The following is an 18,064-nucleotide window of genomic DNA, read 5'->3' as shown; positions in this document are numbered from 1 at the left end:
GCCACATACCGAGCGCTGACTTTGAGCAGTTAGGACGGAAAATTCGCTTTCCCCGTTCGGTGCCGTGATTCTTTCTGGTAGTGTGGAAATTGGTAGTTTCATTTTTGGGTGTTATAAACGGTGCAATAGTTGTTAGTGCAATAGAAGCTGATATTCAGAAGGGGTCTCAAGTGGATCCGGTGTCGGTGCCGTTACTAGACAAAGTGAGTTGATCGTTCTTTCATTGAGTGGAACATGCTTTTGAGTGGAAGTCCAATTTGCTTGACCAATACGTTGAAGAAAGGAAACAAGCATACATTTTTATTTACTTCGTGCTGGACAATGGTGCATATCCTTTCAATTTCCTATGATTGTTTGCATAGTTTGAAGCGGGTTGAATTGGTAATGTTTGGATTCCAGAATTCAAAGATATGTTTGAGTGATTGAGGTTTTTTTTTCTATTCTTGGCGAGCTGTTTCCAATCAAAGGATGGTTCGTGGAAAAAGGCTGAGACCGATGCGATTGACAACAAGTGTTTTCCAGCGCCCACTTGGTGGGAGTGATTCTGTTTGTCTCCATCAGTAGTGCTTGTGAATGTGTCATGTGAAAAGCATGAACAAGAGAAAAAAAAAAACTCTTGAGACGAATAATCCGAGTGCGTGGTGAGAATGGTGAATAGTGAAGGATGAAGGGGAAAAATCCGTCGTTTCAATCACCACCGACTTCTAATCCGGCTTTTATATTGCTTTGCCTTCTCAGTTCAATGTTCGAATTGTGATAGACGAAGGATGATTGTGGGAAGGTGTGCCTACATGCTGAAACTTATTTGTTTTTGGAAGGTGTATTTAATTGAATTAATGTAATAATTTTCTGACCCACACAATGATCGGATTCATTTTCGAAGGGTTGTATCTAAGTGGTAGAAATTATATTCTGGAGAAGAAAGTTGAAAACTTTGGGATTTTATATAGAAAAATATTATTCAAATATTAAAAACCAATTCGCAATTGATTACTAGTTACTTTTTGCGGGCATGGAGTCATGATTTTTGGAAAGAAAGACTGACAGTGGTGTGTTCTCTGGTAGAGATCTTCCATAGAAACTTCAAATCAAGTGCATCTGCTTATGAACAACGGGTATAGCTGAATATTTCATTTCATATTTCATTTTCACCCAAAACTCGCAAAATTTTACATTTTTTTCTTCACGAGTAGTAGCTGGGTCAGTCTATTTCATACGTGTGCCATAAAACTACTAACTGAAAATTATTACCAATTAACGTAGATAAGTATTTAGGTACATATAAACAGTGGGTGTGGAGGCGCGTGGTAGTTCATAGCTTAGCGTCGCTAGGGCGTAATATCGTTAACTTTTCCATCTGGCTGTGAAGATTTTCAATTTTTTACGGTGTTATATCATATGGGGACTAAAAGTTTCAAAATGGTATTGAACTCAAGTCTATAGTCAGACGAAACCATTTCAAGACTTAATTTGACTGATTGATGCCAATGTTGTGGGAGTGATTTCCGGTTCGGTCAAGGGAATCCTTTGGGTTGGATATTCGACTTCTCTGGTCATACACCCAAAAAACAAATCTAACAATTATTGTATAAAATCTGGGCATATACAATTCTGTAAGCTTTTTATACAAATATTGTATTAAAATAATTCAAATTTGTATTATTCCAATACAACAATTGTATTAAAATCTTCCGAAATTGTATATCCCAATTATTATACAGTTTCTGTAAGGTTCTTATGCAGAACTGTATTAAAATCTGCCATCCGCTGGTTGGGTGTAGAATATTGAATAATGCCTCTGTTTGATATATGTAAAATATAGGCATATGAACAAGGCATCGTAAATAAATGTTAATATCTGTGGAAGTGCGTTCGAATTTCAACTACGATGATGTTGGGCTAAGAACTCATTGCCGCAATAAGGTTGCAAAAAAGCCTTGAAGAAAAAAAAAAAGCTTTTGAGATTGAACATGTAATGAAGTCAAGTACACTGAAGACGACCTTACTGTTGAGGTCGAAATACGTATTTGTCAAAGGTACAATAAAGTAGTGGACTTAAATGCAATTGTACAAACTCGTCTAATGACATAAATGCATTTCACTAAAATCTTAAAATAATTTTTGTATGTTATGAATGCTAAATAGTAGATGACTCCATCTTTTGAAGAACGCGTTTTCTTGCATTAAGGCAGATAGGTGACTCCTTTTTTCAATAATGATTCTAAGTCGACCGATTAGATAAGCATGGCCTTTGAAGCATGACTACTTTTTTCAATGAATGTGATTTATTTAAAATAGGCTTTGGAATAGCCCTTCGTATTCATCGAAAATTGCTTATATCTTCCATCTGCACTCAACCACAGATGCTACGCAGCATTGGTTCCAATTCAGCTCTTATCCACCCTGACATCTACAGCGCACTTTTCCTTTCTAACCACCGCAACGCAAGTGGTACATAATTATCACCGCTCCTACATTCTTTTTGTGACAAATGGCAGTTCAGTCACGCCAATCTGATGTCTAAAAACAGTATCTCCTCCCATGACACTACTGAATACCGCACAGGCCATCGCGAGGTTGGTTAAGCTTAAGCTACGTAAAAATCTTGAGTCTGACGGAAGATTTGATTCCGCCAACACGCCTTCTCCCCGGAGTATGAAACTAATTTTCGCCACATTAAGAGATGTATCGCCTTCGACCAAGGGAAACATGTCGATTTATTTTCACTTGAACTTTCGAAGACGTTTAACCGTACATGGACTCACCTGGTCTTTATCGGCAGCTCTGCCTGCCTCCGGGACCTACCAGAGGAGATTGGAGTGCCGCACGAATCTTTTCTAGCGATGATTCTGTTTATGGTTGCCAAAAATGGGGTCCTCAACGGCCTCCCTAAGACCATCTGCATACGTCTTCGTCTACGCGGATGGCATCCATCTTGTGGTCGTCGGAGACGGAAACGGCGCGGACGTGTCTCTAAACTCAAGCAGTGGTTAGTGCAGTTCATCGCTGGGCCTCTTCGGTCAGTTTCACCATGTCGACCGGAAAAGTGTCCTCGAGCATGTGTGCAATGGGCGGCACGTATCTCTGGCCCTAGTCTCGAGATTAATGGGCATCCGAATCCAAACCAAGAGCTCGTCAAGGTCTTCGGAGTTTCCATCTACCAAGGATTGTCATGCATTCCTTTTTTTTTACTAATTTTATTTGCTTATTATCTAATACATGCATTCATCTCTTAGACTTGGTGTTCCGTTTCTTAACACTATCATCTTTATTTGCTATGTTACTTTTTAGTTATTATTAATACATTTCAATTGCCTCTGGCAGTTAGGATTTTTTCTCTGGTTGAATTGAACCATGTAGGAATTACAATGTTTTTAACTTAAACTAAACCTAACTTAATTTATACTAAGGGTACAAGGAGCTAATCGTTGCAAAAGAAGATTGCAACGATTTTTGTCTAAAATTGGAAATTATTTTGTTGGACATTAGTTGCAATGTCTCAATATTATAAATTCTATGAAGTTCATTGGTACTATACCACGGAGGCAACTTCAGAATCATTTTCAAAATTTTATTTTGAATCCTCTGAAGTGCCTTCTTTCTGGTATTGCAGCAACTAGTCCATATTGGTGTCGTGCATCTCTCATTCTAGAGTATCCAAAGCCGGTTGCAGATCGTGGATTTACCTACCAAGATCGCGTAGAACAAACAACAGGACATGCGTTGATGAATATCCGTCTATGGAATAGAGCTGACCAGTCTAGTTCGTCAGCTTGTCAGCATACTTTCTTTAGTGCAGGTGGCTATATACCGGAATGCCAACAACCAGTGAAAAAAAAAATTAAATTTCTATTTTTATTATTATATATTTAATATATTAAGCATTATATTAAAAACGAATACAGATCTCTTTATTCAAGGAGAGCGGGTTCTGCATACATTCTCTTAAAGATCATTTGAACCAAACTGTATATGAATTAAATTCATGCTCCATTCCACGCCATCCAAGAACTTCAAGAATTGGAGTACAGGCCTTGAAGTCAACGTGCGTAACGAAAGAACTTTTTGCTGCTTTTAGAAATGCAACATGCTCTTAGTGATCATTTGCACCGAATTGGTTATGAACTGAATGCATGTTCCATGTTCTAGGGATTCCGAGTAATAGGAGTCTAATTATTTAATGTTCATTAAATGTTTTTCAATTATCTTAAATAGAGGCCTATTGTGTCCGTATTTCAGGGATCCTTGGACGACCTGGAGTGAAATGATTGTTGCATTTCCAGAAGATGCAAAGCAACTATTTAGTTATTTGGAAATCTAAGAGTGCCTTCTCATAAATTTTTGCCATTCCTGATCATAATACCTGGTTTATAGTTCGTGTTTGAGTGATAAAACGGTCTAATTTTCCATACCAACGAAATTGGAGCTTTAATGATCATTATGCAATACAAATGGGTTGCATAACAACCATTATAACAATCATTTGGGTGCTATGATGAAAAAGCGACATCAGAATAGTGGTTACATGACTACATTTCGACTAAGTCGAGTCAAGTACGAGACACTGAAGACGGCCTTACTGTTGAGGTCGAAATACGTATCTGTCAAGATACAATTAAGTGGTGGAATTCAATGGGATTGTATAAACTCGTCTTATGACACATCAAGAATTGGCAAGCAACAATGTTCCCGAAAGCAGTCCATGTTTCCGACTGTGTCCATTCATGGATGAAACAGGAGTTTTAAGAATACGCGGACGATCTAACGCATGTCGATTCATCAGTAACAGCGTCGTTAACCCGTGATATTTCCTCGGGAACACAGCATTACCAAACTCAACGTGCTGGATATCCACCAAGAATTCCTGCATCAGAATCACCAGACCATCATTAATGAGCTAAAACCACACTATTACATCCGTCGTCTAAAGGATATCTATAAATCGGTACGAAACAGTTGCCAAGTCTGCAAAAATCTTCGAGCTTGTCCACAACCACCTATGATGAGTGACCACCGGCGCGCCTTGCAGCATACAGTCGACCATTCAGCCACATGGGGGTGAATTACTTCGGAACAATTACGGTATCAGTCAGTTGCCGAATGGAAAAACGCTGGGGCGTTTTAATCACCTGCTTGACCACGCGCGCTGTCTATTTAGAAGTCACTCACTCACAGCTGACTCTTGTATCATGGCGCTACGCAACGTTATCGCTAGGAGGGGAGTCGAAATATACAGCGACAGAGGAACAAATTTCGTGGCAGCCAGCAAAGAACTTAATGTCGGAATTTGTTATACCCCAGACGACGTGGAACTTCAATCCCCCGTTGTCTCCTCATATGGGCGGACCATGCTGCCGTAAACTGAAAAAGTGGCGTTTACGCCATTTTCCAAAAATGGTGTTAACGAGTACTACTCATCGAGCTTTTTAACAGAAAAATGGAAAACATGCATGTTGTAAAATGGCTGTTACGTCACTTTTCCAGATTTTGGCAGCATGGGAAAGACTCATTCGTACAGTCAAACTGAACCTTGACAAACTACGGTCAAGTTGTTTGCCAACCGATGAGATGCTAAAAAGTATGCTAGTAGAAGTAGAATTCATCGTGAACTCTCGACCTCTCACTGAAATTCCTCTGGATGATGACCAATCTCCAGTGTTGACTCCAAACCATTTCCTAATTGAACCCTCTAATGGCCTTTCTACTTCGTTGAAATTGAATTGACGCCTTTCACAGGCCATGGCAAATCAGTTCTGGAAACTGTGGCTATACGACTGCTTCCTTCCTTGAGTCGCAGAGCGAAGTGGTTTTCGAAGGTGAAGCCGATCGACATCAACGATATCGTGGTAATTATCGACCGAAGATTGCCCCGAAATTCCTGACCCAGAGGGCGAGTAATTTCCACCAAGATAACATCGGACGGTCAAGTCAGACGGGCAACTGTGCAGATGGCTACTGGGATATACGAACGACCAGCAGTTAAGCTAGCAGTACTTGACGTTGGCGTTAGCAGAAATGCAGCTCAGACGGATCTTCGGTGCATTGAAGAGGGGAATGTTGAATACGCAACGTCTAACAACCGAAAAAGAACCCCTGAAGACATCACGTTAACTTCTGCCACACCTGAGAACGATTAAAGGGATTATGTACCGGGCGATAACTGTCATAGACATACAAGAACAATAGTGTAGCTTATCGAATCGTTTGCTTAAAATTTGTTATTCCTACACGGAAAAAAAAGACTGCGATGTTCGCAAATCTGTGGCCGATGTCTGTTGATATCCCAAATATCAGGTTCCTGAGGACAGCTACTGGGTACCTATCTGATGATGCTACCAGCATCGCCGTCGCCGCTGAATTGTTCTGAAAGCTGTCTGACAACGTAAAGATGATCCCTGCGACACCTAAGCCGACTCCCTTTTACGGCACGTGATGTAAATAGTAGTTCGTGCTAGTTTTTTCAGCACGAGCTGTACGTTTATACAACTCGGCAAGCCTCTTGGTGGATATCCAGCACGTTGAGTTTGGTAATGCTGTATTCCCGAGGAAATATCACGGGTTAACGACGCTGATACTGATGAATCGACATGCGTTAGATCGTCCGCGTATTCTTAAAACTCCTGTTTCATCCATGAATGGACACAGTCGGAAACATGGACTGCTTTCGGGAACATTGTTGCTTGCCAATTCTTGATGGTTCATGGACATGATCGGAAACTCTTCTCTACACGAGTGCCGCTAAGCTATTTGGTACAGGTAGCTTTCGGCCTTAATAAGCTCGTCCCATGTGAGAGGGTCACTACAGCGCTGAGGAGTTACGCAATTAGCTCCAGAAAACCACTGTATAGAATTAATTCGATTACTAATTTGGAACGATTACTATTGGAACGATTGGTTAAGATGCGGTTTTCGCTGAGTGAAAGCTCTTGAGTATTACTGTTAGCTACGTAGGTTTTTTTTAACCTGCGCTTAATGAGGAAGCGTCATTATCAGTATAATGAAAAAATGAATTTCCCCATACTCATTTGCATGCAAACTTGGAATGGCTTGTGCTAAATCAGTTTTAATCCAAATAAGCTCAAATTTTCAGAGGACACTCAGAACATGATACAGAATCAGATGAGCGCTCGAAATCGATTTTTTGAACCACCCTACTGCAGTATTGTCTCTGCTAATCGTACCCCGGTAATGGCGGCTTGAAGCTCGGATCGTGGTATCGACAGGAATTTGAGCGGAGCTGCTCTACATTTCGCACCATCTAATGTGCATTCCACGGTTTTCCCTGCCTGAAATCGAAAGTATACGACCGCTGCGAACCCGTTCTCGCTAGCATCTACGAAGGTGTGCATTTGAATTCTACTTTCTGCTGTTGATGTACGGGTTCGATAACATCTTCTTCATATCGGACACTTTGGGGGGAACCCGCAACATGGTAAGCCATTTTTTGAAATGTGAATCATGGATCTGTTCATCCCAGTCAACGGACGCTCTCCAAATATCTTGTAGAAGACTTCGGAGGAACATTAGAAAGTGGCTGATGAAGCCGATAGGACCAAAACCCATCATTAGCGTCCGAAGGACTTCGCGTTTTGTTGGCCGCATATCTCCAGATAACAGATCGGCGTCGTGGCGGGCGGACAACTTATACGTCTGTAGTAGTGTCCCACCACATTCCGAGAACCTTTTCGGTGCCGTCGGCCTCTCCAATGCTCATGCTCATTTCCCTAGCTCCGGATTGAGGGACATCTCCTTCTAGTGCAGCAACCACTGCCGGTGAGTTGGAGACCCAGTTCCGCATTTCAAAACCTCCAGATCGATGAATGTTCTTTACGTCAACCGCCAGCTGTATTGCTTCCTTCTCTGTCTCAACGCTGATCAGCATATAGTCAACGTAATGCTGATGAACGATTGCATGAACGGCGTCTGGATATTCATTTTCATTTTCATTTTGCAGCGTTTTTGGTGGGGCAATGAGAGCGCAAGTCAATCTAAAGCCGATAATAGAGAGGGTAATGGCAGAAGAGTCCGTGCAGACCACTTGAACGCCATGGGGTAGGATAAGGATGGGGTGAAGTGAGGTTCGGATTTGGAATCGACTCGACACTAATGCAAAATGTAATTGAATGCAAACTAGTCAATGATCAAAGGCTAAAATGATAATTTCAAGATTTCTAATACAACGTTTTTCTAGTTATTAAAAGCAATGTTTAAAATGCAATGTCTTTTTTTTGCCTTAGAAGCATCTGATGTGGTTTGAAGGCCACTTAGTCATATAGTACAATTATAAGTTATTTAATGTGTTAGCTTTTTGTGACCACATTGAAAATATAAAACAAAATATTGCGAATTAGTGTTCTATTTTTTAACTTTTATTTATGCAGAATGAAAATTAATGGACTTTGTTTGCTCTGAGTGTAGGTTATGCGTTCGTAAAATCACTTTGTTTACCTAAGTCATTGTTTCGTCAATGTTCTTGAGCTGTGTCGACACTACAAACTCAATGTAAGATATATCGTGTAAAAGTGGAAACTGTTAAAGAATTTAGTTTGCTCTATTATAATTTTTTTTTGCCAAGCTTGCCTATTACTTTAAACTGTTCTAACAAATAGCTTTATCTTTGATTAATTACGGTGATAATCTATTAAGTTCTAATCAAGGTCAGGCATAGGATTCACTTTTCGGTGGCAAACTAAAGCTTCATCACGCCTATTGCCTATCTGTTTGTAAAAATTATCGAGAATGAAGCCGTTATAAGATTGTTCATATACCATCATTATAATGTGTGGTATTTTTTATTATTGCTCTTCGAAGTGAGGCATAACAAAATAAAACTGGCACCACGTTCCTAGTTTTGAAGAAACTTCTACTCAGTGAATCCAGCAGTCGATTTCCTACGAATATCTTGAATACTTTGTTTTTCAATAAATGCCTAGCTAGCTAAATGGAAGCGTGGCTACGACTCAGCGTCACAGGGAACACATCAGAAAAGTATTGCCGAAAAGAAGAGAACTCACATCATTATCACTGATGAAAAGGCCTTTGCCTGACTGCACTACCATTCAAGGCTCCAAGACACGATGTCCGTTGGATCACATGCAAATGCCGTAAATTAATGCGTCAATGCCAGATATGTAACGCGGCACCAAACAAAAATAGTCAACATGTGATACAACCACGACAGGATATGTCTTTGGTTGCCATCTCAGTGCTAATGGCGTAAGCCGACCCACCGCGGCAAGGTAACATATCCGAGGGGAAGGTTTCATGAACGGTGTCTGGATATTCGGTCTCAAACTGTTTCGCATGGATGTTTTTACGTACTGTGCGGTACTAGGAGAACAGCACGCTCCGAATGACATTACCTGCATCACATACGTACTGGGACTTGTGTCGGTTTCCGACTCCTTCCACAGAAAACGTTGGCAGTGTTGGTCCTCTGACCTCATCAGACTTGATGATACATTTCACGGATGTCTTCAGTACCGTAAATATCGGATTAGTGTTTGTAGCCGGTTTCCCCCTTGATCGTCGTTCGATAGCAGTAGTTTGGGTGGTTTACTAATTCCTAGGCTTGCCAAGGAGAAGTACTGCTTTATAGCCTCCAGTAGTCCTTCGTCTGATTTGGTTTCGGATTGACAACCTTGAATGCTATGGTGGTTTACTTTGAAATCTCGTACAACTGCCCATCTAGAGCCTAGAGAGAGATGAACATCTTCCTTTATTCTCTGCCAGATAAGTACTTGTAGCTCAACTGAGAATCTGACGATTTTCTTACATTTCTCACGATTTTCATGCCTTCGACAATCTTAACAAAGTTCCAAAAAAATTGGCGGGTGCTTCTCGATTGACCCGCAAGTCATCTGGACTATATATAAGATGAGAGAAACAGTGACTCAAATCATCATAATACACGATCTACTTTCTGTAAAAGTAATAATTATCATAATATGATAATAGTAAATAATATTATTATCTCAAAGAGATGGCTACAGGGATATCATCACCATGCTAAACTGAATCGAGAAGATTGTGAGGATTACCTATATTGCTGTACACGACTCATTTACACCCATGTTTTTTCACACTTTTGAAGTTGATTAATTTCCTAGAAAACCTGAACTTTCACAGCTTTGTAAGCACCACCTGAAATTTCTTTGATTTATTATGAATTTTTTGGTGGGGTTTACTCGTTTTTTCATTGACGCTAAAGGTCTCAATCGACTAAAACCAAACCGTGTAAAAAAATGGGTGTACTTGTTGCTGGAGGAGAGAGAGTCGTTTAGATGTATTGATCAAAACCAAATAAATCGACTCAATACAATAAACTGGCATAACAAGTATACCATTTTCTGATCGATTTGCATGCGGAATTTGATAAAATAAAACGCTGAATGCAAAGAATGTCACATTTGTTTTTTGGTGTAGGACCTGTGATAAGCAAATTATTTTGAGCTTTTAGTGGAATATCTTCACTTGTAATAAAATGAGTTCATACTATGCCATTTAATTCCAGCCTTCGATTGTAACTCTACTAAGATACCTACGTATTTCGATCTCAACAGTATGGCTGTCTTTTATGTATCGTACTTGACTCGACTCGAATCTAAGTCGTGTAAAGTACGAGATACTGAAGACGGTCTTACTGTTGAGGTAGAAATTCTTATCTGTTAAAATTACACTCAAGCTGTGGAATTAAATGGGATAATACGTACTCCAACTTTATCCATCTTCAGGTCTTTTTAGGGGTCTCACCTGACCGCGCCTTGTGTGGGAAAGGGAAGGGGAAAGGGAAGGAGAATCAATCTCTATACAATAATAAACAGGTTTATTATTTTCTCCATTTCTACCTTTGTTGGCAAAACACAATAAGTAATATTTCATATTTTTTCTCTTTTCATGTACGCAACCAAAATAGGTACCTGCTGTAGAAAACTCCTTTCCCAAGTGTATCGCCACCTAGGTCGAACCATCCAAGCTACAGTAAAACTCGGACTGTTGGTGTTAGTGCTTCATCGGAAAAAGCTTCCCAAAGTGCGTGTAAGTGGTAATATTATTGAAAGAAAGAAGAGAAAATCCTAGTAGAATAACACCCCACGGCGCCGGTGGTGGAGTCCGCACAGCGGGAAGAGCCAAGGAAAAACAGAGGAAAATCGAAATCAAACACCGTTGCATACCTGTCTCACCTTTCTGTTTTCGGTTTTCCGCCTGGTTTGTTTTCCCTTCTCTGCCCAGCTAGTGGGGCACGCGTTCGCGTTTTGTGTTAGTTGTCGTCGTCTCTAGACGGTGCTCGCGTGTGGTTTATTACCGGTGTTTTCCATATCTGTCTGTGGGGGAAACAATACGAAGAAGGAAAATACACATTTTATTAAGCAAGGACGAATCAAGCATATAACACAGACGAACATTGGTGTTAGCGGATCTACGCGTAATCCAACGCGACGCAGGCAAAGCAAATCGGAAAAGAGAATAAGGTAAGCTCAGGTAAATATAGATTATTGATGAGGGCTGGGCCGGTAAACAGTAGGGTGGAACACTCTCGTGCATAAATTTCAAATTATAACGATTGCTATTTTCGTTTGAGGATTTTTCGGAAAATATTTCACCCTTAGCGAGCTTGGCAATTTAATTGCTTGATACAATAGTAGAAAGGTTCTTACGTATTATTATTTATTTAGCTTACATCTAAACATATAATACTGAATCATCGATTTAACGCCACAATACACGAGTCGAGGCCACATCTCTCCATCCGTGATTGCGTCCCACGCTCGCCAAGTCGTTCTGTACCTGTTCAGGACACCTCGCTCGCTGCACTCCACGTCTTCTTGTGCCTGTCGAATCGGAAACGAACACCATCCATGCCCTGCCCATCGTACTCTTCCGGCTTTAGCTACCTTATCCTTTGCTGCCACACAGCGTCTTCTTGCACACCGCCAGAGATAGTTCTAAGCACATGTATCTCGAATACGCCGAGTGTTTGTAAGTCTTCTTCAGGCATGGTCCAAGTTTCATATCCATTGGTTCTCACTTAGTATAGGGAATAGTTGCGTTAACTTCATGCTGGAGATGTGTTTTTTTTCGATTCTCGGTTCGATTTATGAAATTTTCGCGGGTGAAAAATAATTGCTATCATGTTTTGATAATGAAATCCGCACAAACATGGATTATAATTGGATCACCAATCTCATAAGCTAGCGATAATTAATATTCTTTATGCCCAATCAACTATTTGGACAATGTGAGCTGTGACTGAAATAACGGCGAATGTCGCAAGAGATTCTCTTCGATTTTTTTTTCGAATTCTCTTACAAATAATACTACCTGCAATAATTCTATTGAAAAGTCTTTGCCCTGAACAAAGGATAGCAAATTACATGATAGCATTAGCATTAGCATTGTTACGGTGTAATTCGTAGATTGGACACTAGTGATACTCATGTTTTACTTTTGAGATCCTTATCTAGAATGCTATCAGAAATCAAGAAGGGGAGTGGTCCTTGATTCCAGTCTTTAACAAAAATAACGAAGGCATGAGGATTACTACTCCTGGCCACGCCCATCTTCACCGTAACTAGGGAGAGGAAGGAAGTGTTGATGTAGTACTTACTTAACGAGAGGCCACCGACTTAGCGACACCCTCATAAGTACCACGGAGTTGGATAATGAGGAAGGTATTCGTTGGGTCAGGATTGGCCTGTAGCTGGCAATGTAACCGTGATAGATCTTGCCCCGTAACACACCACGTAAAGGTGTCTACCCAGCATTACGGGTAAAAGGATAGCAAATTACATGATTTCCATTAACTCAATGTGTTATAAACCATACGAATAGCATATTTGCAAGGATTCGGTTGTTTTCTCTTAACTCTTAACCTTAAACGCCAAAACAAATATTTATACCAGCCCTGGTTGGCTACAGCGTCGATACACCTATGCCGGGCGTATTGTAGAGCTCCATAATTGTCGGTCTTGGGCGATGTTCCTCCAGTTTCCCCGAACGTGTAGGTCCCCAGGTCTGATTCCACCGCGTGCTGCCAGCGTGTTCTTGGCCTTCCACAAAATCGCCACCCTCTATCCGGTTCTCTTTTGAATATTATTTCCGCTATTCTTACATCCAACATCCACACTAAGTGAACGGTCTACTTAAGTCTGGCGTATTTTAAACGTGAGTAAACAAGTTAAGAACTCTTCGTTCCCAAAAATAAGTGCATTTTATGAATAAAAAGTAGTCTCCGGGCCTATTAAAAATGTATATTGGCTAAAACTTCCGAGCCCACACAGTAAAAAATAAAAAGTAATATCACATCAAATTTGATGCACATCATCGCCGTCGTAAATATGATGTTTTATTACATCTGTATAGCGTAACAAAAAGTTGACGTACTTGATATTTCCTCCTCAAACTAGAAACACGTAATTCATGTTAGACGTAATATTTTTGATGTAATTGAAAAAGCGACGTAAAAACCGGACAGGATGAATCCCGCTTTTGGCAGCCGGGTTGGGGGGATTCGGAATTTGTAAATAATGCGCAAAAATATTCTTTCAGTTAAAACAATTTTACATTTTATTAATTTTTGAAGCATTTTTTCGTTTCTAAAACTGACAATATAGATACTTATACATACTCGAATTATGATTTTCAGCTTAGATTTGCTAGTCTTTAATTCAGGGTTTTCCCTGATTTCAATTTTAAATATTAAATTTCGAAATTGTAATCTTTAGTTTCTAACAATAAATTTTAAATTTTTAACTTGAAATTTTTAATTTTTGCGTCGGCTGAAATTTTATCGGCGCCGGTGTAATAGATCATTTTGAGGCAGCGGCGCAGCCGTGTGAACCGGCATGAATTTATTTAATGCATTGGAATTGCTAGGGAAATTCCTCTTAAAGTTTCTCCGGGAACTCCTCCGGAAGTTTCTCCGATAGTTCCTCCGGGAATATCTGTGAAAGTTCCTCCGGGAATTCTTCCAGAAGTTTCTCTGCGAATTCCTTTGGAATTTCCCCTGTGAATGCCTCCGGAAGCTCCTCTAGAGATACCTCCGGAAGTTCCTTCGGAAATTCCTCCGAAGAATCTTCCAGAAGTTCCTCTGGAAATTCCTTTGAGAATTCCTCTGGAAATTCCTCTGCAAGTTTCTCCGGAAATTCTTTCGAAAGGTCCTCCGGAAATGCCTGCGGAAGTTCCTCTAGGAATTCCTCCGGAAGTTCCTGTGGGAAATCCTCCGAAAATTCCTCCGGAAATTCCTCTATAAGTTTCTCTATGCATTCTCCGGAATTTCTCCGGAAGTTGCTCCTGAAATTCCTCCGGAAGCTTTGTCGGGAATTCCTCCGGAAGTACCTTCGGAAATTCCTCCGAGAAATTTGCGAAGGAATTCCTGGAGGAATTTGCGGAGGAATTCTTGGAGGAACTTCAGGGGGAATTCCTGGAGAAACTTCCGGAGGAACTCTTGGAGGAACTACCGGACGAATTCTAAGAGGAACTTCCGGAGGAATACCTAGAGGAACTTCGAGAGGAATCCCTAGAGGAACTTTCGGTGGAATTCCTGGAGGAACTTCAGGTAGAATTTCTGGAAGAACTACCGGAGGAATTCCTAAAGGAACTTCTGGAGGAATTCCTAGAGGAACTTCCAGAGGAATCCCTAGAGGAACTACCGGAGGAACTCTTGAAGGAATGCCTAGAAAAACTTCCGGAGGAATTCCTAGAGGAACTTCTGGAGGAATTTCTAGTGAAACTTTCGGATGAATCCCTAGAGGAACTTCCGGAGAAAATCTTGAAGGAAATTCCGGAGGAATTCTTCGAGAAACTTCTCGGGGAATTCCTAGAGAAACTTCTGGAGGAATTCCTATAGAAACTTTTGGATGAATCCCTAGAGGAACTTCTGGAGGAATTCCTAGAAGAACTTTCGGAGGAATCCCTAGAGCAATTTTCGGAGGAATCCCTAGAGGAACTTCCGAAGAAATTAAAAAGGGAACTTCTGGAGGAATTCATAGAGGAACTTCTGGAGGAATTCCTAGAGGAACTTTCGAAGGAATCCCTAAGAAAACTTCCAGAGGAATTCCCGAAGGAATCCCAGAAGGAACTTTAGAAGGAATCCAGGAGGAACTTCCGGAGGAATTCCCTGAGGAACTTCCGGATGAATTCCCTGAGGAACGTCCGGAGGAATTTCCGGAGAATCTTCCGGAGGAACTTATGGAGAAACTCTCGGAGGAACTTCCGGAGAAACTTTCGGATGGATTCCCGGAGAAACAGAGAAATTTCCTAAAGAATAATTAGCAAAGTTTCCGAAGGGAGTCATAGAGAAACTCCCGGAGGAATTTTCAAAGGAACTTTTGGAGGAATCTCTAGAGGAACTTCCGGAGGAATTTCAGGAGAAATTCCTAGAGGAACTTCCGGAGGGATTCTTGAAGGAACTTCCTTAGAAATTCCTAGAGGAACTTCCGGAGGAATTCTAAGAGCAACTCCTGGAGTAATTCCTAGAGAAACTGTCGAAGGAATCCCTATAGGAACTTCCGGCAGAATTACTTGAGGAACTTCCGGAGGAATTCCTGGAAGAACTTCCGGAGGAATTCCTGGAAGAACTTCCGGAGGAATTCCTGGAAGAACTTCCGGAGGAATTCCTGGAAGAACTTCCGGAGGAATTCCTGGAAGAACTTCCGGAGGAATTCCTGGAGGAACTTCCGGAGGAATTTCTGGAGGAACTTCCTTAGAAATTCCTAGAGGAACTTCCGGAGGAATTCCTAGAGGAACTTCCGGAGGAATTCCTAGAGGAACTTCCGGAGGAATTCCTAGAGGAACTTCCGGAGGAATTCCTAGAGGAACTTCCGGAGGAATTCCTAGAGGAACTTCCGGAGGAATTTCTAGAGGAACTTCCGGAGGAATTCTAAGAGCAACTCCTGGAGTAATTTCTAGAGAAACTGTCGAAGGATTCCCTATAGGAACTTCCGGCAGAATTACTTGAGGAACTTCCGGAGGAATTCCTGGAGGAACTTCCGGAGGAATTCCTGGAGGAACTTCCGGAGGAATTCCTGGAGGAACTTCCGTAGGAATTCCTGGAGGAGCTTCCGTAGGAATTCCTGGAGGAACTTCCGTAGGAATTCCTGGAGGAACTTCCGTAGGAATTCCTGGAGGAACTTCCGTAGGAATTCCTGGAGGAACTTCCGTAGGAATTCCTGGGGGAACTTCCGTAGGAATTCCTGGAGGAACTTCCGTAGGAATTCCTGGAGGAACTTCCGTAGGAATTCCTGGAGGAACTTCCGTAGGAATTCCTGGAGGAACTTCCGTAGGAATTCCTGGAGGAACTTCCGTAGGAATTCCTGGAGGAACTTCCATAGGAATTCCTGGAGGAACTTCCGTAGGAATTCCTGGAGGAACTTCCGTAGGAATTCCTGGAGGAACTTCCGTAGGAATTCCTGGAGGAACTTCCGTAAGAATTCCTGGAGGAACTTCCGTAAGAATTCCTGGAGGAACTTCCGTAGGAATTCCTGGAGGAACTTCCGTAGGAATTCCTGGAGGAACTTCCGTAGGAATTCCTGGAGGAACTTCCGTAGGAATTCCTGGAGGAACTTCCGTAGGAATTCCTGGAGGAACTTCCGTAGGAATTCCTGGAGGAACTTCCGTAGGAATTCCTGGAGGAACTTCCGTAGGAATTCCTGGAGGAACTTCCGTAGGAATTCCTGGAGGAACTTCCGTAGGAATTCCTGGAGGAACTTCCGTAGGAATTCCTGGAGGAACTTCCGTAGGAATTCCTGGAGGAACTTCCGTAGGAATTCCTGGAGGAACTTCCGTAGGAATTCCTGGAGGAACTTCCGTAGGAATTCCTGGAGGAACTTCCGTAGGAATTCCAGGAGGAACTTCCATAGGAATTCCTGGAGGAACTTCCGGTGGAATTCCTGGAGGAACTTCCGTAGGAATTCCTGGAGGAACTTCCGTAGGAATTCCTGGAGGAACTTCCGTAAGAATTCCTGGAGGAACTTCCGTAAGAATTCCTGGAGGAACTTCTGGTGGAATTCCTGGAGGAACTTCCGGTGGAATTCCTGGAGGAACTTCCGGTGGAATTCCTGGAGGAACTTCCAGTGGAGTTCCTGGAGGAACTTCCAGTGGAGTTCCTGGAGGAACTTCCAGTGGAATTCCTGGAGGAACTTCCGGTGGAATTCCTGGAGGAACTTCCGGTGGAATTCCTGGAGGAACTACCGGTGGAATTCCTGGAGGAACTTCCGGTGGAATTCCTGGAGGAACTTCCGGTGGAATTCCTGGAGGAACTCCCGGTGGAATTCCTGGAGGAACTTCCGGTGGAATTCCTGGAGGAACTTCCGGTGGAATTCCTGGAGGAACTTCCGGTGGAATTCCTGGAGGAACTGCAGCGGAATTCCTGGAGGAACTTCCGGTGGAATTCCTGGAGGAACTTCCGGTGGAATTCCTGGAGGAACTTCCGGTGGAATTCCTGGAGGAACTTCCGGTGGAATTCCTGGAGGAACTTCCGGTGGAATTCCTGGAGGAACTTCCGGTGGAATTCCTGGAGGAACTTCCGGTGGAATTCCTGGAGGAACTTCCGGTGGAATTCCTGGAGGAACTTCCGGTGGAATTTCTGGAGGAACTTCCGGTGGAATTCCTGGAGGAACTTCCGGTGGAATTCCTGGAGGAACTTCTGGAGGAATTTCTGGAGGAACTTCTGGAGGAATTCCGGGAGGAACTTCCGGTGGAATTCTGGAGGAACTTCCGGTGGAATTCCTGGAGAAACTTCCTGGTGGAATTACTGGAGGAACTTCCGATGGAGTTTCTGGAGGAACTTCCGGTGGAGTTCCTGGAGGAACTTCCGGTGGAAATCCTGGAGGAACTTGCGTTGGAATTCTTGGAGGAACTTCCGGTGGAATTCATGGAGGAACTACCGGTGGAATTCATGGAGGAACTACCGGAGGAATTCATGGAGGAACTTCCTTTGGAATTCCTGGAGGAACTTCCGTTGGAATTCCTGGAGGAACTTCCGTTGGAATTCCTGGATTAACTTCTGGTGGAATTGCTGGAGGAACTTCCGGTGGAACTGCTGGAGTAACTTCCGGTAGAATTG

General features: G+C 42.1%; 1 protein-coding gene across 5 annotated transcripts in view; it reads left to right on the top strand.

Annotated features, from left to right (window-relative positions):
• Window positions 1-18,064, top strand: part of LOC134204733 (calbindin-32) — a 277,167-nt gene continuing 259,103 nt past the window's right edge. For 2 of the 5 annotated variants that reach the window (XM_062679536.1, XM_062679532.1), the window contains exons 1-2: window positions 1-203; window positions 10,916-11,471. The gene's annotated coding sequence lies outside the window, so the exon portion shown is untranslated. The remainder of the gene's footprint in view (window positions 204-10,915; window positions 11,472-18,064) is intronic. The other 3 variants (XM_062679534.1, XM_062679533.1, XM_062679535.1) reach the window with 3 other exon arrangements.

This window comes from Armigeres subalbatus, unplaced genomic scaffold (assembly GCF_024139115.2).
Source record: "Armigeres subalbatus isolate Guangzhou_Male unplaced genomic scaffold, GZ_Asu_2 Contig857, whole genome shotgun sequence".
In the NCBI taxonomy this organism is placed as follows: Eukaryota; Metazoa; Arthropoda; class Insecta; order Diptera; family Culicidae; genus Armigeres; species Armigeres subalbatus.
This window is presented reverse-complemented; position numbering and strand designations above follow the sequence as displayed.